A 20,507-nucleotide genomic window follows, 5' to 3' on the forward strand; every position below is an offset into this window, starting at 1 on the left:
CAACCTTGTGGTGCAAAAGCCATTTCAGCCATCCCTGGCTGCTCCCTGCTGTGTGAATGTGAGATCTGTTCCACACCACGAGTGTCTGCAGATATTTCCTCTTGCTTTACCACCACTTCTGGGCCATGGGACCGAGGGTTTTCAGCTGTGCTTTATTTTCCCCTCCCAAATACAGCACAGGACTTCAGGTAAAGCCCTGCCTGAGGCTGCAGTGGGTGAGTCCAAGGTGGAAACTCTTAAATGGAATTACTGCCACTGTATATGTGATTCTTTATGTGCAGATTCGTTGCATTTGCAGACACACGAGGTCTTGGTGGACGAGGAAGTTTTTAGATGAAATTATTTTCATTGTCGGCTGTTTTAAATGCAGATTGGATTGGAGTGTTTGCTCGAAAACTCTGGGAACAGTCAATAACAGGGAAATGCTTCCATTCCCTCCTCTCTTCTCTTCGGGGATTATTTAGTACTTAGTGTCTCAGAAGCTTAATAGAATTTTCCTTACCATAAATTTTAATAGGGCGGTACTGTAAAATATAAAAATGCCAATATATGTTTTCTAAATATTTAACAGGATTCTCTTGCTCAATTATTTAGATCACATCCAGAGTTCCCTTGAAACAAATCTAAAGTTTTACATGAATTTAACAAAGTACACAAACACAGTTTGTGTACTGACACTGCTGAGTACAGAAAAAAAAATTCAGTCAAACTTCCAAATTAAAATTCAAGGATTTTAGGATTTTCAGTGATGTGCTAAATCAGATAAAACTACTAGAAATTACAAAGAGATACTGGAAATGTTTTATTAATGGTTTGGCTTATTTTTACCAATAGGTTTTTGTTTTCTTTTTTTGTTTTCTTTTTTTTTGTATCAGACTCTTTTTTTTTTTTTTTTTTTTTGGATTGTAGTTTTGCTGACAGCTCTCAAAACCAAAAAGAAAACTTAAATCTGGGCCTGTGTACATTGGGGATTATAGATCACAGACTTAATCTCAGAATATTTTACCCTTTGCAAGAGAGTATTTTTCTGTTTGCAAATCACGTTGTTTGGGAGCAAACCTGTGATTTCTCTGTAATGAAGGGAGCAGTGTGGAGGAGCCCCTGGTTTGTTCTTCCTTCCAAAGGAGGGAACGCAGGAGCAAACCCTGATTTTGGGATGGAAAAGGCCGGGATGCTCCTGCCACTGATGGCTCCTGCTCTGAAATGCAGGCAAACGCGGCCCAGAGCCTCGCTGGGTTTTACTTGGTTCCCTGTGCTGCACTGCAGCTCTCCAGCAGAGCCCAATGGAAATCCTTCCAGCCCCATCATTTTAACACAACAGGAGCAGAATTATCAGGGGAGCAAGGGTCTGGCGTGGGGCAATTTTGCCTCCTTGCTAGAGAAGGAGAATCCAGGACATTTAAAAATACAAACCAATTCCTAGCAGTTATTTTTCACTTCAGGACAGTAAGGCAGCTTGTAAAGCCCATCAAATGCCTGATGTGAGCTCTAATGAGTTTTAACCTTGCTTTTTTTTTTTTTTTTTTTTTTTTTTTTTCTTCCCCCACAAAAAGCTTTGCAGACTTCCTGTGCTCATTGAAAAATGTGGTATTTTCTGATGCACAGATTGTTTCCAAACCACTCTACGAAATCCCTGCGGACACAAGAGCTGCTGATATTCATGCAGGGGCATTTGAATCATCCTAGAAATGCAGTTTTCCGGCTCAATTTTTTACTTCCTCCTGTATTCAGGAGGTGAGTTAATCTGTGACTGCACCAACACGAGGCCACCATCAAACAAAGGTGTTGTTTTTTTCTTAGTGGCACAGAATTTTCCAATGCCCTCGTGGAATTCAGATGAGGCAGAAAAAAGCAAAGTAGGCTTAGATTTTAAAGCTTACAAAGATAGTTTATTATTAAATACCAAAACAAAATATGAGAATCAAAATGAAACTTTTAAAACAATTCTCCTTGCAAGTGTTTACTTTCTTACTAACAACAGAAAGAGATAAAACTTAGAACTTTTACTCAGTTATTACTCATGAAATACTTTAAAAAAACACTACAGGGAAATAGAAAAAGCAGGAAGCTTTCACAGCAGTGCAGGTGTGGGCTTAAAGTTAAAAAAGATACAAGAATGAGGACATGGAACAATGAGATTGTAGAGTTACGCCTTAGCAAGTAGAAAAATACGCCGAGCAAGAAAATAGGAAAGTTTAATAATGAGGCTCTGTGCTTTGTTTGTAGAAGAGTATAGAAAGTTCCTGAGGAGTAAGAAATAGGAAGCAAGCAGCCATTGTTAGATATCAGGTGCATGTGTAGCTTTAATGGCTGGTTTATGCAGATGTCTGTGAGCTCTTAACGATTCACTGTTGGGTAGGAAACTTCTAAAAGGCCTTTGGAACACAGAGAATTCTGCCTGCTGCTGGCACCTTCCAATTGTCTCACCTGCACTGAGGCTGATGCTGCAGTAAAAGCTGCAGGAACGTCTCCCTGCAGTCCCAACCCGTTATTTGGAAATATTAAGATCCAGCACTGCGTCTTTGTCCTTTTCCATCTTCAGGGTGCTGGTTACGTGCTTTTACACATGCAGTGATGGATCTAAAGGTAAGGTATAAATATATACAGAATATATGTATTTATATAAAAATATACATAGAATATATATCTACAAACATATAGAATATAAATACACAATATAACTGTACCATATCCATTTATATAAATGGATACAGAATATAAAATATATAAATTTATAGAGATGTATATATTCTATATATTTTTATATAAAAATATATATTTATGTATATAGCTCCTGTTCCCAAGAACTTGGTTTTGACACTTGTAGCAGTGATCACTTTTCTTTGTTGCTTGCTCCTTATTTATGTTAAATATTTTACTCATTACTAAACCACTGTGAATTTGTTATTTTTTTCCTTTTGAGAAGCAGGTTGTTTTTCCAGTCAGGAAGAAGTGAGGCCCATGCAGCGTTTATTCAAAGAATTGCTGAAAAGAGAGAGGCAGGCAGAAAAGTCCAGCCCAGTAAGAGAGCCACGAGGCTTACCATCACCAATATAAAATTTTACCTGGTATATAAAAGTGCATGTGTGTCTCTTGGGTCAAATTCAATGCACTCTTTGTGCTTTATTAGTTCCTTTGATGTCAAAGGGACCAACTCTAGCTGTTGAAAATAAGGTAAGAATTATAATTTACTGCCTCCAGAAGCTCCATCAATTCTGTATATCCCTGGGCAATCTGGATATTTTGAGTCACCTGGAAGACCAATAACCAAGCTGTATTTTCACTGCTGGCCAACCTGAGTGTGTAACCTGTACAAAATACACCCAAGCACTCCTGTGGAGTATCTGTTCTGCTCTGCTGCTGTTCGCTTCCCACTGCTTGTGATATTATAGATTTATTCTGGATGCGAGTGTGAGTTGCAAGGCAATCTATTGACTCAGAATACCTGGTAATAGAGCAGTAATTGCTTTGTTTTAAAATTAAGTGACCACACTCATTTTAGAATCTATAGCATTTCATCATTTATGGTGATATGAAAGAGAAGAGACTCCACAGCCAATTACCCTCAGAGAAGCAATAATCCATGTTGCATTTCACAAACAAATGACAATCAGGAAATCTGCTCTGACTTTTCAGAAATGCATCTGATTTGAATGAATGTTCCCTTTCCAGGGAAAGACGGGAAAAATAATATGTACCTTTTGAATTATTTGTAGACACTTACATATCTTAGGGGAAACTGTTTCCGCTTTTATTCATATAAGTACGCTTCAGTTTTATGCTAAACTAATAAAGCAGCTTGGGATTAGATATATTCTATGGTTATTTTATGAATATAAATGCAATATAAAAGCAGTAGTCTTCAGTAAATAATAGGTTTTTCGCTCCATTACCATATTTAACAAGTAGAGAGAAAAAAAAACAGCACTGCTTCCAGTCCTGAGTTATGATGTTCTGCTGGAAATGGGGTCTGATGCATTTTTCTGCTTTCAAAGATTAAATTCCCTGTGGCACACAAAACTGCATATTTTCTGTACTGTGGGCTAATTTGCATTTTTAAAACATCTGTTTATGAATATCTTTGTGATAATAATTACTATTTACAAAGTTTTAATCAGGAGAGGGAAATTTCTAAATGAGGAATACTGGAGGGAACATATTTTTACCTTCTGGTCATTACTGCCACGATTTATTCTTCTACAGCCTGCCAGTTCATCTTCCCCCATCCCTTCTTATTTTGTCTCCATTTTAGCCACATCTCCTTTCTCCTTGTGGGCTTTTTCTCCTGTTACCAGTGGTGGCATGAAAAGCCAGGGCTGAAGCTCCTGTTTTACTTGGTAAACAAGACCTTGGTTGAGAGGGGGTGACAGGAAGGGTTTCCTGGGATGGAGGGGTTGCTTTTAGAGAGGATTAATTTCTTTAATAAGGTTGGAGGAACACAGGAACTCGATGTGGCTGCTGGACACAGGGAAGGGATGAGCTGAGTAAGGAATTGTCAGTGGTGGAACAGCAGTTTACAATTACCTGGTCAGAATCCTACCAGCTGCTTCAGAACCTCTAAATGAGAAAACCCCACATCCTATGGCCACACAGAGCATCAGAACATCTAATACTGGGGCTTGTCCTTCAAAACAGGAGACCAGAACTAACCAGCTTTAAGTGTTTTTCTTCTGCAGCTCCTCAGCTGGGGGAGGACTTTACAGAAGATGCCCTGAGCCAGTTGTGCACAAACACGTGGAAAATCTCATTAGATTTTAACACCTTGAAGGCATCCCTGTGCATGGCAGGGAGTTGGGACTGGGTAATCCTCACGGTCCCTTCCAGCACAAACCACCCAGTGATGTTCTGGGAATGGCCACCCTCAGCAGCCTGCCGTGGGGCAGCTGAGAAATTGAGTTTACAAAACCAGGTGAGGACCAGCACGGAACCTCAGGGAATGCAGGTGTGGGCTGGAGAAAGGAGAGGAACCTGCCTGGGGAGCCCCCCTGGAGCCGTGGCACTGCAGGACATCCCTGCTGCCCGGGGTGTGGCTGCCCTGCCTGGAAAACATCCTCTTCCCAGAAAAGCAGTGTCCAGCAGCAGTCACTGGCTTTGCTTGCAGTGGGGTTCCCTCCAAAGGAGAGCTGAGGGGCTGGCAGACCTTGGAGACATTCCAGGAAATGCAGCACGTTTCTAATTCCTAGCGTTTAAGCATCTGAGGAGCTTAAAAGAGCCCCCCTCCCAGGGCAGGCATCTCAGAGACCTCAGGGGGACAGAGGGTGGCTTCAACCCCACCAAGTTTGTCCTCACCTTTGTGCTGGAGCTTCTCCATTTGTGCTTCTGCTGCTCTGAAAGCTCACAAAGCTACTGGCAATGTTTCTCTTTCTTGCCTCAGTCACTTTTATTGGATCTTCTGTAAGCGCTCCCTCTAGTAAGAACATTTTCCAGAACAAATTTGGGAAGCAGACAGAGAAGTACTGGGATATTTCTGTCAAGACACACTTTTGGCAGCACTGAGCCAGGCCAGTGGCCAGGAGCTGGCCAGGGACAGGTGAGCACATCAATCCCACTGCTGCTGGGGAAGGAACCCTGGCACCAGGCACCACTGGGTGTTGTCAGTCAATTAAATGCCTACATCAGAAACAGAAACATTGCTGAAAGTTAACTCAGACTGGGATTCAGTCCGTCACTGCTCAGATTCAAAATACTTGGATGATTTTTTTTCCCCCCTGTATTTCAGTGCTTTCATGCTGTGCTCCTTGCTGTACCAGTCTAAGTGCAGCTCTCTCCTTTCCTTACCTTTATTGCTGCTCTTAACTGGAGCTGTAAGGGGCATCAGGGCTTTAGCAGTCCCCAAAGTGCATCGCCTGGAACAGAGGTGCTCTGGATGGGGATGCTGAGGCCAGGAGCTTAAGAGTGAGCTGGTGCTGAAGCTGAACTTTGCTTGTTGCATCTAAACTTTCTCTTTGGATAATTAAATATTTGCACCCCCATTTATTTTTTTTTATCAGTCATAAAACATGTGCCTAGACTTTGCTTATTCTTAAAATCTAAGTAGTCAATCACACACATTCCTCGGTTGTGGCTGTATGAGGACAATAGACTTGCCAATAGCTGTGAGCGTAAAATAACGTTGCCTCCTTACTCTGACCCTAATCTGAAGAGAAAAAAGAAGAGATCCTTATTCACATTGCACATGTTTCTATCATGTATAAGTCATAAACATACGATTTTATATTTACAAACACATGATGTTGTAATATATGTTTTTATGATCCTGTGTTCTGTGCCTGCCGGGAGCCCCTTTCCCAGGAGGAAGCTTCTGTGCCCCAGAAAGTGCTATGGTGCTTTCCTGCTGCTGGTTTTTCCTTTCTTCCCTGTATTTCCGTGAGATTGCTCCTTGTTTTCACGGGCACCTCATGAACTCCTCAGGTAAGCAAAAAGAAGAAATTAATTAAAAGGTGGAGCTCAGCGCTATCAGATCTGTGGGTGCTGAAGAAGCGGGGTGGGTTCAGGGAGGGGACAGATGAGGCTGTGGGGAGAAGGTTCCAGCAGAAGCAGCGTTATCAGGATCATCAGGTTATCACGAGATGGCTCAGCCCGGAGCTCGAACGCTCAGCAGGGAACCACCAACACCTGTGCTGGGCTCAGCAGCAGGGAACCACCCACACCTGTGCTTCTCCTCCTGGCCACGCTGGGGCTCATCAGCAGGAGATGACCCACACCTGTGCTTCTCCTCCTGGCCCTGGCTGGGGCTCATCAGCAGGAGATGACCCACACCTGTGCTGCTCCTGGCCCTGGCTGGGGCTCATCAGCAGGAGATGACCCACACCTGTGCTGCTCCTGGCCCTGGCTGGGGCTCATCAGCAGGAGATGACCCACACCTGTGCTTCTCCTCCTGGCCATGCTGGGGCTCAGCAGCAGGAGATGACCCACACCTGTGCTGGGCTCAGCAGCAGGAGATGACCCACACCTGTGCTTCTCCTGGCCACGCTGGGGCTCAGCAGCAGGAGATGACCCACACCTGTGCTTCTCCTCCTGGCCCCTCAGCAGGAGGTGCAAATAAATCCTTGATTGGGCTTGGGGGGCTGCTACAGAAGGGTGGGGTGGTGCCAGCTCCGGAGCTGGGGAGGTTTTGTGGGCTCTTGGCTTAGCTTCCGTGTGGATTTACCGATCACCCTCCTGCGCTGGAAGTGTTCCTCAGGGCAGCCTGCAAAAGGTAGGATAAGCACAGATTGATCCTCTTCTTGCTCTTTTTGTTGTTGTCATATTTAAATGTGAGGAGGTCTGAAGAAAAGTGTTGCTACAATACTTTTTGAGTTGTTCTTGTTGTATTTTTTCTAATGAGGTTGCATTGGAAGCAGTGTGTGCCCCTGGTACTCCTGTGTTGCCCTGGAAGGGAATTGGGTCTCTGTTTCTCGTGTCTGCTGAATGAGTAGCCCATGTTTGGGAGTGTTCTGTGTACAGTTACCTGAGCATTCCTGTTTTGATAACACTGCTGGTGGTTTCCTGTCCCTGCAACTTCATGGAATTTCTTAAAGAAAAAGCATCACAATGTTTTTCTGGTTGTGGCATAGATTAGGCTGACGTTTGTAAAGAGCTTACTTTATATAAAGCCTTGGCCTTCTCAAAAGTAGTTTTCATTTGCTGAATTGCTCTTATTTCTCCAAAATCCTATTTTTCTCATGTTGTTAGAAGCGACAGTGTTTAAGGTACAGCATTCCTGCTTTGGTTAATCCCTTAATTCTGCTAAGAAGTGTCATCCCACTTTCCCACAAAGTATTATTTTATATTCCCGTCCTTCCCACTAATGACGTATGGAGTCGCTCCATGGAGCATGCAGATGATGAATAAAGATGACTTAAATGGGTTTTGTACATTTTCAAGCTGGTATTGCTAAAGGGACAGAGGCAGAGCAAGGCAAAGAAGCGGGCTGGGGGAAAGAGGGGGGCTATAAACAGGATATTAGTTGTGAGATTAGGAGCAGGTGTATTTGCAGAGGGTGATTCTTTCAAATATATCTACAAACCTGGAGATTTGCACATGCTGCTGGTGCTGTGGAACTTTGTGCTGAGTTTAAGGGGGGAGCTGAGGCTGGTGCTGTGGCACTTTGTGCTGAGCTGGAGGGGGGCTGAGGCTGGTGCTGTGGCACTTTGTGCCGAGTTGAGGAGGCTGATGCTTTCAGTGCATCCCCTGCAGCGTGGAGGGGCAGCAGTGCCCACTGCAGCCCCGTGCTGTGCTCTGAGCTTGGCACAGACACACCAGCAGTGCCCTGCACAAAGGGCTGCTGCTTTGGCACGTCTGCTCTGAGCGCTGAACCGAGTCTAAAACAGCAAATGGTTTTTCTCTACTGTTATTTGTTCACCTGGAGGTTTTTTGTGGAAGCTGGAAAAGCTGAGCGCTTTCACAGCCTTGCAATGAGCTCATATAGGCAGAGGTTTGAAAAAGAGTTGAATTTCAAGCCTTGAAATATTTGGAGCATAGAAAGTTTCTGAGCTGCAAAAAGTATAGAAGAAACTATTGTATTCTGTAAGGTGTATGTGCAGTGTTTAGTGGCTGGCTTAAGTAATTGCTTGTGAGCTTTTAGCTTTTTAACTTTTAAAAGCCCTTGGAACAAAGAGAACTTTGACTTCTGTTGTTATGGTGTGAGTTTTACCAACTTGTGTGTCTCTGCCTTCAGTGAGACTGACAATGGAATAAAAACCTCGTGGAATGCCTCTCAGTTACCCTGTCCTGCTACTGGTGATCAAATCCAACAGTTTTTGCCATGACTGCCATCCCTTTGTTCTGTCCTCTGTAGTAAAAGTTACCCCATAGCACAGCTCTGTGTGGCTCAGGCTGAGCTGTGCTGTTCTGCCTGGACTGGCTCTATTGTTATCCAAAATTATTCCCAATTTTAGTGCCTCAGACCCACAGGGTCTGGTTCTGCAAGCCTCAAGGCCCATGAGCAATCCCTTGTCCACTGAAATCCATGGAATCCCTTGTGTGGATAAGGATTACGCTGGTGGATAAAGGGTTTTCGGATCATGGCCCTAACCCTTTTTTAATTAACCTTCTAAGAAAGAATTTATACAGGAAAACTGTCTCAGTGGTGAGCAGTCAATAAACCATGTCTTTGTAGCTCCTTCCTTCCTTTATGGGTCCTTTGTGTGAGGCTTAAGTGAAATGGATCTCACTCTATATCCCTTCCTTACTTCCCTTCTGCCCAAGCCAATCACTTTATAAATGCCATAATTTCTCTCTATTGTTCCCTTTCTGGGTATATTTGCTCTTGGCTCATTCAGTGACTTCTAGCTCAACTCTTCTTGCATTAGGAAGAAGAAAGGAGACAAAATGGGCTGAAATATCAGGAAGAGAGGTTCCATCTTATTTTAACCCCTGGGAATCAAAACACTAGCTTTTATATTGAGAATCCCATAAGTCAGTTTTTGCCTTATGGAAGTTTCTACTTCCAGTGTTTCACTATCAAAGATGATCTGTCCTAAGTATAAAGTTCTAGGATTTGGAGGCTAAACTTTCAAGTAATCTCCTGTAATTTCCCATTTTCAGGTTCACCTCAATGCCTCAAAATGTCCCAGTTATTGTTTGCCATTACAGATAACCACAGTGGCCTGAAAGCAAAGCCAGCAGATGACAGAAAATAGAATAATACTAAGGTGTGCTTATCTAGCTGAAGTGTTTTCTGATAGCATTGCAGCCTAGTGAATCAGAAGTGTTAGGAAATGGTGAAGATGAAGAAAATGGAGATCTCCACTGCTCCTCCCAGGAAAGGGTGGATTTAGCTGCAATCTGTAGGACATCAGGGATTCCTGCATGCTGCAAGCAGTATAATGTTGTTTTCTCAGTGCTGAAATGGAGCTGAAAGACAAATGAAATGTTCTGCTTTTACGTGAGTCAACAGAAGCGTTCTGTGCTTTCTGTTTTCCAATTACCCACAAACAGTTTTTTAATTTCTGAGAGTGTTTGTAGCTCTCTGTAAACTCTAAACACTGTAATTCCTGCTTTGTTTGTGTGTGGCTGCCTGGCTGGAGCTGTGTCCCGTGGCTTGATGGTCTTGCCTGGTTTTTAACTGGGTAATTGTGACTTATTCACAGTGTTTCCTGGTGATTGTGCACACGTTTACCCAAAATTAAGTGGAATTAAGGTTGCAGAAAGACTTAGAAGAAGAAAATTTCAATTCATGCAAATATTTGCAGGTGTATGGGCTTAACAGAAGGTTTGAACATCTTGATTCAAGGCAGTACCAGGATAAAACATTCATTAATTTCCCTGCTGTTGTTCCTAGCAAAGCAGTTTTATTTCTAGGAAGCTGTTGAACTAGCTGGTGAGTGGCTCAGCTGATCCACTGAGAAGCAGAGTCACTTGTGTCATGGACACTTTATTTCATCTTGGAGAGCATCAGGGATGTCACAATGCTCCCCCAGCCCAGCTCCTCCTGAAGGATCCCTTGCACTTTATTTAGTTGCCTTTCCTCTGATCTTCCTTTGAACTCATCCCCTCTTTTCGTCTCTCTGCTTACACATTCGTAGTGTGTTCAAAATAATTGATTTGGTTCTGTGAAGATTTATGTCTGTAATGACCAAGTCTCGTCTTTCTTTTTTTTTTTTTTTTTTTTTTTTTCTTCCTCCAGAAATTATTAAAAACAAGTTTTGGAATTAGAGTGAGTGACTTTCAAGTTCCATTTAACGTGGATAAGGTGTTGATTCCAGCCTGCAGCAGCAACCAGGGGCTCCAGAGAGCCTGGGGTTTGCTCCTGGAGCACGGCAAATGCTGCAGGGATGGAAGGGAGCTCAGCTTTGGGGTAAAGCAGGGATGGTTGACACTGCTCGAGAGAACTGGTCTGTGTCAGGCAATAGGAACAAGGCATTATAACAAATGGTACCTGTAATGAGAAAAAGGTGACACTTTTACAGAGCGTAGCATAGCTTAGCAGCTGGTGTTAAATCAGCAGACAAAACATTTGCTGAGACTGTGGAAAGGCTGCAAAATTACCTCTGGTATCTGCTGAGTGTACCTGCTTTTGTAAGGAGGCTTAAAAGGGAAAATGAGACAATTCTTGGATTTGTCAGTTCAGGAGGGGTTTAAATGATGTGTTAAGAGCCTGGCTGGTGTATCATATGCAGAAATGAAAGAGCCTGAAAATGGTTATTGACTGGAGTAATTGATCCAGAGCAGGACACCGAGAGCAGCAGAGCAGTGGGAGACACGAAGATGCTGTGGGCAGCCTGTGTGACCCCTGAGCAGTGCCCAGGCTGAAGGCTCCAAGCAGAGCAGCAGGTCTCCTCTCTGTCTCATTCAAATCAGTGCTGATCTGAAATGGCAAAGAGAAAATGGGATTTGCAGACAAAAACACGCGGGTTCCAAACCCACTGCCCCTCACCAAGGCAACATGAACAGCGTCTGAGGTGCTGCAGAGGACAGTGTCTGTTACTGTGTTCTGTTAGGGGTGTTGTAAAAGCACCAGTGTCTCTACAGCAATTTGAGTTAGGATGCAATGGCCAGAGTGTTCCTGGATTTTGTTAGAAGTGGAGGGAGTGGAATGTGGAATGTATCTTTGATGGTACACTCACACACCAGGAATGGAGCAGCGGTGCTTTAAATGGACAGAAAAAGAATCTGCATCTCCCAAGTGCTCTTGCCACAGAGGTGTAGTGTTGCGTATAATGTGTGTTATAACGTGTATATTATTTAATGTTATATAATGTAACTATAAATTCTGCATTCTTCTGTAGCATTTTATGAAGCTTCCTACGTGTTTTAGGAAGACATTAATATCTTAAAACTGTGGGGTTTGGGAGAGACTAAACATACAGTTTTTTAGGATTCTGCAGGAATTTTTTAAAAAAAAGGAAAAAGGTGGACTGTAAGCCCCTCTCAGAAGTCTTATGACAACCTGAGTGGAACATATTTCCACCAGCTGGAAACCAGTTCAGGCTCTGTGCATCCGAACTGAATTAAATATTAACTCATACTGGCAGTTTAGTAACTTTTAGCTGAAGCAGTGGGTGAGCTTGTTCCATTAGTTGGTGGTAAGCTCCCAAATCTACCTAGAGAAATATGTCTATAAAATTGGAGATTGAAGTTAATAGCATGAAATCCCTCTTCAAAGACAGTTGCAATATCGCCAGCTAATCCTATCAATGCCATCAGTACTTGTTTTTTAGCACTGAACAATAAAAGTGATGCTTTATGACATTGTTAGCACTCAGTGGTACTGGGAGTTAGTGGTGTAGAGCACCTCAAATAGCACTGCTGAGAAATTGTCAAGAATATGAAGGTAATGTGAAAAATCAGATTTTTTATTATTATTATTTTTTGGGGATTCAGCTGCATTATGGCTGGCAGAGTTTCACCCAAGATTTATCTTGAGGAACCTTAACCTTGAGATGCTCCCCAAGTGAGCCCCTGCTTGCAGGGCGTTGTTTCTGTAGGGTTTTGCCCGGGGCAGTAACGGTGTTCGATCTGCGGAGTGAACTGTTACAGAATGAATAAAATCCACATTGTTTCACCCGGCATCTGGGGACTTCTCGTGAGTGATGGTGCTCATTTTGTCCTTGCACACCTTTGTCTATAAAGCTGCCTTATGATGCTTCCCTAACTGGAAGTAATTTCACATCAGATGGAAGATCAGAGTGAAAGCTTCGCTGCCTTTGCCTCTGAATTCCTTACTTGGGCAAAATGGAGCTGCATGGAAATTGGGACAGGATCTCTGAGCCGTTTTTGGCAGTTTAAGACTTTCCACCAGCGTTATGTAGGTAATGATTTATGCTGGTTGAAGATCACTAGCTGTACTTTCAGCTTTAATCCCACAATGGGATTTGGTGCCTTGTTCCAGTTCGCTCTTATACAGTGCACGCCTTATTTGTTATTTTTGCATTATTACAATTCTGTTTCTGGACAACTGGATCAAGGCTGCCTCTCTCTATCAAGTTGCCATTGGTGCAGAGTCCTCAGGAGGAAACTCAGAAGGGATTGTCTGGGCTCTGGAGTTTCAGGAACAGCGCCCAGAAACAGCACGCTGTGAGGATAAAACACCAAAGACCAGAAATGAGAGGGGAGCTGCCATGTACAGGCTTGGGGGGGTAGAAGGTTCTAGAAACATGACCAAATATGGAACAGGGCTAGCCAATAGGAGAGCAGAACTCAGGTTCATTAACATAATAACTGCAGAGGCTCCTGGGAGGAGATCTGTCTCACCTTGGGTTAAACACATGTCTCCCAGGGCTTGAAGCCGAGGTCTGGCTCATCAGGGGTGCCCACACATGGAGACAGCTTTCCAGCCCTTTGAGCAGCCTGGGCTTGTGCCCATCCAGAGGGAGGGTTTTTTCCCCAACCCCACCCTTCTGGAGGAGTGCTGATGCAGGATAATCACGCTGTGGTCCTGGTATAGGATAAGACAGGTTGGATATTAGGAAAAACTTTTTCATGGAAAGAGTGATAAAGCACTGGAATGATCTGCCCTGGGAGGTGGTGCAGTCACCATCCCTGGATGTTTAAACAAAGCCTGGATGTGGCACTGGGTGCCAGGGTTTAGTTGAGGTGTTGGGGCTGGGTTGGACTCGATGATCTCGGAGGTCTCTTCCAGCCTGGTGACTCTGTGATTGATTCTCTGTGGCAAACTGTTACGGTTTATTATAGATCCTCTCTGTGTGTATGTAAAATGCATCACTGGACCTTTTGCGTTCCAAACCAGCAAGTGTGGCTATCTGGGAGTGCCAATCCTGTGTGGGTGGTGCTGGCAGTACACAGAGTAGGACAAGTGGCACCACAGCCGTGGAGTGGATTTGATCTGAGGGGTGGCCATCAGGTGATTCAAGTGCTCAGAGATTCTGTACTGTTTATGGAGATTAAAAAAGTGCTTTTTAGATCAGTTTGTCTAGCAATTTCTGCTGTTGCCTTTGTGGTAGAATCTGCTCAGCACTTAGCCAGCTGATGTACAAACACTATGCAAAAAGGTCAGCTTGGATCTATGGAAAAAGCTGTAATGATTCATCAGCTGGAATGAGATGACAATCTCGAGCTGTGATGAAGCCGTGAAGACCCTTTGTTTCCTCACTGACAGTCAATACGAGTGTTTATATTCCAACACACTCGAGGTAACTTTTTTTTCCGCCGCCTTTTGTTAAATCTTAATTTCACAAGTGGCTGTTGACATTTTGGTGTGAATAATAAGAGGCGAGCATCAAGCAAACAGTCTAATCAATCTGAAACTACACTGAAGTGGGGCTGCAACAGCACTTTCTCATCCTGCACCTTCATCAGGTCAACCCTGCTCCAATGCTCTGCAGAGGCCTGCCAAAGCACTGCACTTTGCTGAGACATATAAGAATACCGTTATTACAGATTTACCATTATTTATTTACCATCTGACAAATTTGTTCCTCTTTACTTCTCAAGTACTAAAAATATTGTGCTGAATTTCTACTTATTTAGCTTTCTGCTATGGAGTCGGTCCACAGGATGGCCCTTTGCCTTGCCAGGTCTTGGGTCACGAGGGAAGAGCCCAGCGCTGTGGCTGTTGATCTCTCCTGTCCCAAAATCCTATTTGCAGAAACGCACGCTGATTTGTGTGCTCCATTAACATTCGTTTCTTCTTCACCATAATAATGAGCTGTTTGTATCTTGCTCAAAAATAGACGTAGATTAATGCAATGCTGACTGCAAAATCACCAAGGAAGAAAACTGCTGCAGTAGATAAACTTTATAGGTCACGTTCCTCCAGTTTCACAGGCTGGGATGACTCTTTATGTAATAAGGCGTGGCAAGGTTTGTGATTATCATAGGAGAAACCCTGGAGTATTTAAAAAGTGCAAAGCAGAACTGCCAGTGTTTGACTTCCTAGAAACAGAGCTATTTGGCATCATCAGAGATGCCTAATTAGTGAGCACATGCGTGTTTGCAGGTATTTATGCATATCCATCCACACAGAAACTTGCAGGCACAAAGAAAACGATGCACCTCTTCACTGGAGGAAGTGCATTGAGAAATTAGAACTGGAAAAATTGCAAAGCACTTGTACGTGGATGAAGTAAGAATTTCATTGTTTGTAGTATCAGTGATAAGAATTACGGTTCCATTTCTGATGCAGGCGTGCAGGTATCTTGCACTTCAGTAAAACATATCAGCACTAATTCTAGAGGTTTCTGAACATGCCAGAGGCAAGGGATTAGAGTAACAACCTAACCAGAGGTAGGGAATTTCTCAGCAATGTACAACTATCAGTTAAAAATAGACACCTGAACATCGCTGGGACTTTCCACATAGTGGCTGATGGAATGATCTGATCCTCTTTTTTTTCCCCTTGATATATTCCCTGTACTTATTTCAGAGTCTCAGCAGGGTGGATGTAACTGCATATTGCACAGGTTGATTTTTCCCTGTACAGCAGGTGCTGCACTGAGCCAGCAGCTTTGCTTCTCAATTCCTGTGGTTTCATCAGGCCAAGACACAGACACACACGTGCCTTTTGTGTTCCTCCCCGTTGCTTCCTCAGTTTAATGGGAATTCCAGGAAGAGCAGGATGGTTGGGCATATTTCCTCTCCCTATTCTTCACATCTGTTCCCTTAATGGTGTGAGTTCAGTGTAAATCTGCAGGACTGCTTTCATCAGATGGGAACCAGGTGTGTCTTCAGCCCTGTGGAGCCTTAAAATATAGCACCGAGGCACTGGGGCTCCTTTTAGTGTTGTATAGGAAATACTTTTTAGTATAGGAAATAATTTTCTTGCAGGATAAAGCTACAAGAATGTGAAACCCAGTTGGCAGCTCTTAATAATGAATGAACTCAATGGTTATCCTATGCAATCTTTTTAATAATATCTTTCTTCCAAGACACAGTTTTTTTCAGTGCCTAGAGGTTTTCCCCCCTCGCCTTTGAATTAATTATTAAAAAAAATATTCCTTAATATCACTGACACAAGTGCTTGTGACACATCCCCCCGTGAACACAAAACTTTATAAGCCACAAAACTTAATTCTGACCTCGACCATTTACAGTCTCCAGGAAGGCTCAGAGTGGTACCTGCAATTTAGCTGTAAGCCTTGCTGTAGCCTCTCCAAGGAAAAGCACAGATTGCTGCAGATCCTCACCCTGAGGTTCACTGGATCTGAATTCAGCAGAGGCATCATGAGGGGAAATGGCACGAGGCACAAATCTTTAAGCAGAAGTAAGGTGAGTGTATTGCCCCGAGCAACATTTTGGGCTCCCAATCCTCATGGGTTGACCAAGTGCCCCACGGTGGAACCTCCCCAGCGCTCACAGCTAAGGTGCCTGTGCAGACACTGTTATTTAGGCTGTAATAGTCGCTCCTTTGCAGCAGCTCCCTTGTTACCGTGACTAGTCACAGCAGCGGCACTGTGCTTTGTGTTCTGGAGCGCCTCAGTCACGCTGGAGATGCCATAACTTGTTACTGAGACAAATGGCTCTTCATGGGAGAGAGGTCTCACCTGAGGAGAGGAGATTCCACGAGACAACTTGTGCATCGCCCCAGCCCACGATTCCCGGGCTTGCACCGAGGGCAGGAGGTGTTGGATTTCTGACGCTTCCTTTTGTGTTGAGAGATGGGCGAAGTGCGTGAAGAGAAAAGCACACAACATATTTCTTCCTGAAATCACGCTGCTGGCTCTCTAAGCCAAGAATCCTCAGGAGTTTTATGATAAAAATAAACTGTCATCCTGCAGTATTTCACTCAGTCATCATGTTTCTGCATGAATCATCAGATATTTATTTTTTCCTAACATTGCAGAACCCATATTGGTCTCTCTACCAGTTGCAGAACACTTAAAATGGCCTTAAAAATATGAAGTGCTGCTTCAGGCAATCTAGCAAGAATATTGAAGGCCTGAAAGTATAATTTTCTCTGAAAATAATTTTTTTTATTCAGCTAGTGATCTCATACCTACTGGTCATTTAGCAGTAAAGGCCAGTGTAGGACCAATTATCATCTGCAGGGCAATTAATTAGGTACTCCTAATGGTTTTCTGGACAGTTTAAAACAAATGTAAACACAAAGGAAGATGCAAATAAAAATTAGCAAGGCTGCTTAAATTTAGTGCCAGCAAAAGCAACTTGATTCACATTGCTAGGTTACAAATCTATTGAATCTGTTTTCTACCAAACACAGAATTAATCTATAGAACTCATTGCCACAAAATAGCGAGCTCTTAATGGAATTCATCGACCAGATATTTATATGGCTATTGAATGTCACTGGCATGATGGGCACTGTGCAAGCACGGTTCTGACTATTGCAAATCCTCTCAGAGCCTGCAAATTAGAAAGAAACCCTCAGCAGAAAGTGAGTTATTTGAGATTCATCCATTATAGGATCCCCTGAATCTTCAGCTGCCTCTGGTTGCTCTGGGAGATTCACTGTTCTGTCTGACATAGCACAGGTGTTGAGAAGTTAAGATCAGTCTTATTAGTGATTTAATGACAACCAAACTATTCATCAGTGCTCAGTCACTGCTTGTCCTGGAAGGCAGGGAACTCTGAGCAGGTCCCTGAGACACCTGTCCTGCTGGCCAAGCTGAGAGGTGACAGGCAGCAGTTTCTGGGACACCTTGGTGCCACAGACAGAAATATTTTATTTTATTACGATGTGTAGGGCGCTTTCCCCATCCTGCTCTCTCCATGGGAGGCTGCCATTCCTCCCCAGAGCTGCTGAATATTTTAGCTAATAGTGGACACATCTGCTGGTGGTGGCAGAAGTCTCCAGCTGTCTGGGTTTGGAAAGACAAGTGTCTGCTAGGGAAAGCTGGAGCCTCCCTTGGAATGGAGAATGTAAACCCCCTCCCTCAGAATTATTATAATTTTGAAATTAAGGGGCTCTCGGGCAAAGATATGGGAATGGGAATAACAGTTCTTTACTAGGAACATTAAAAATACAAGTGTCGTAGTACAAAAAACCCCACTGCCAGAGTCAGAGCCCAGCCCAGCCTCCTGCAGTGACAGATGTGGTTCTGGCAGCAGGGATCCTGCAGCAGGGTGCAGTTTTCCTCTGCAGCTCCCGTGGTGCTGGGATGGCTCCGGGGCTCCTCTGGCAATCCCGTGCACACGGGCTGTGCTGCTGTTCCCATGCCAGGTGTGATCCAGCCGGGAATGCCGGGCTCCTCCCCTGGCTGCAGCATCTCCCGAGGGAGGATGGAATTGTCTCAGCCACGCAGGGAGGATGGGTCCTGGAAGGGATAAAGAAAACATCCCCAGCCAGTTTCAACAGATGGTGATAGCGTATTTATTTTTGGTTACAAGACAGCAGCCCACTGCGTTCTGACAGACACACCCTGCATGGAGCAGAGCTGGAGTTTCCCTGGGCACAAAGCTGGGCTCCCTGAGCACTCACTGCTGCACCTGCAGACAAGCTCCTCAGCCTTCAGCTTCTCCATCAAAACCAGAAATTCTGGCATTGTATCAATTCGGCCTGGCTTAGCTGGTGCCTGTTTTGCTGAGTTACTTTCAAAAAGGCAGAATTATTTTAGACTTTGAAATGCACTTTTTTTTTTTTTTTTAAGCTAACGAGGTCGTATTGGAAGGAATCTGAAATGGAAATGAACTTAAAAGCAATATGAAACACCAGTCCTTGTAAGGTGAACTGAGAGAAGGTGAACCAATGTTTGTGTAAGGATAAATTCATATATATATATAAACAAACAGAAGATCTTCAGCTTGTGTCATGTAGCTTCAGAAGATTTAGAATTAAAGGGAAATTTAGCAAATAGATGGTTAAATATTCATCTTTAATAAGTAATGCTCTTCAATAATGTGCATTGTTGTACTAATGCATAATAAGGAGTATTAAACGGTGAGGATGGCTTTACTCTCATTTAAAATTCATTCTGCAGTGGTCAGGGCAGTGCTCTCAGTAAGAAGCAAGAGACAAAGTTCCATCTTAGACTGACAGTGCTGAATTCCCAGTGAGGCTGCCGTGGCATTCCTGTGACAGGGATTGTGCTGAGCCCCTGATGTGAAGAACATGTTAAAGGACCTCATCCTTTTGCTGCCTTCAGTCCGTGCTACGTGGTTAAAACCAGGAAAACAGAACTTGCAGCCTTCAGATGCCTATTGCTGTGCTGGCCCTTAAAAGCTGAGAGGTTTAAAATTGCAATTCAGGGTGTTTGGGGGATTATCACCCAGGTTTTTCTGTCACAGAAGTTTTACTCTCTTTATTCTGAAAAGTTGCTGTTACATTATGAAGCTGCTGGAGATGAGATGGGTAACTTTAAACAAATGTCCTTAAAAGCTTGTGTAAGTACACAGTAAGAGCCCTTGGGGAGGGGGGGAAGCTGTTTGTGTGTTCTAAATTTGCAGTTCCCCCCCCAAGATTTGGTCTCAGCTGTTGAAGTCAGCTCACTGCATTTCTGGATTCTTATCCCTGCCTTGTTCAGTGGTGGCACCTCTGCTTCCAGCATGCAGAATCGTTGTTTCTGTGCCATTAATGCTCAGATGGAGGTGGGGATGTTGCCACTGCAGCTGAATTCCCTCTTTTGCTTTGCCATCAGCCGTGCTGTTGATGCAGAAAGCGGAGCAGTGAAGTGCAGTACCCGTGGTGACGTGTGAACGGGTCACCACGTTTTTCAGGCACCTTTGCCAGGAATCATAAAGTGTGTGGAGCATCCATTTAAATTTTTATATTTGGCTGCATCTCATTCAATTAGTCTATCAAATTCCTCATTAAAGTTCTTGAGCATTTAGAACTACATAATTAAAATACCATTACACTTGGTGGAGGGGAAAAAATCTTTAAAGTGCTCTGTATCATTAGGAAAAAAAAAAATCCCATCAAGGAGTGATGTTGCATTAGTATTCATTACTACTAAAACATGTTGGAAGTGGAAGGAATAAAAAGGATTTACTTTATAATGCCAGCTCCAGGAATGACCTAGGGCTTCAGGTTTATATCGATTCCTTGAGTTTCTGGTTTCTGTGTGGTCACTGGGTACAAAGAGGAAGAACTGAGTGAGGAGAGACATTTCAGCAAAGCTCCACAATTCAATATCTACCCACACTTCCCTAAGTCACCAGTTTCACTGCTGATCCTTTTCGAGAACATATTTCTGATGAAGCGATTCCAAGAATGATAATGAACGACGGTTTCGTGAAGAGCACCTTTTATTGCCTCTCAGGGACTGCAGGGTGTGCAATAAATCAATCCATCAATCACAAAGCAGCTCCCCAAACAAACAAAACACACAGAAACGCAGCAACCTCTCCATGCGATGGCGAAACTGTCCCAGATCGAGATGATCTAAGTGGGGATTTAAGAAAACCACTTGAGGTTTTTTTTTTCTCTATGATGTCATGGCTTTTCACCAGAAATCTGCTTTTTTTGGCACAGCAGGCAGCTAATGGCTCGTTTGTGCGTTTGAATGGCAAGGGTGAGAGTGGCAGTGGCACCCCTGGGGATGGCAGAGGGTCACAGCCTCGGGGCGGGGTGCAGAGGTGTGGCACAGACAGCAAAGGCAATGTGCCACCTTCGGCTGTAAAACACAGGACGCAGCACGCTGGAAAAAACACCGGTTTTCATATTTTCA

At 43.7% G+C, this 20,507-nt stretch overlaps 1 protein-coding gene across 4 annotated transcripts in view; it reads left to right on the top strand.

The window, feature by feature from the left end:
• The first annotated feature begins 7,083 nt into the window (after window positions 1-7,083).
• TENM1 (teneurin transmembrane protein 1) overlaps window positions 7,084-20,507 on the top strand; it is a 616,400-nt gene continuing 602,976 nt past the window's right edge. For all 4 annotated transcript variants that reach the window (XM_058423210.1, XM_058423211.1, XM_058423213.1 and 1 more), the window contains exon 1: window positions 7,084-7,198. The gene's annotated coding sequence lies outside the window, so the exon portion shown is untranslated. The remainder of the gene's footprint in view (window positions 7,199-20,507) is intronic.

The sequence above is a fragment of the Hirundo rustica genome, chromosome 21 (assembly GCF_015227805.2).
Source record: "Hirundo rustica isolate bHirRus1 chromosome 21, bHirRus1.pri.v3, whole genome shotgun sequence".
Lineage (NCBI taxonomy): Eukaryota > Metazoa > Chordata > Aves > Passeriformes > Hirundinidae > Hirundo > Hirundo rustica.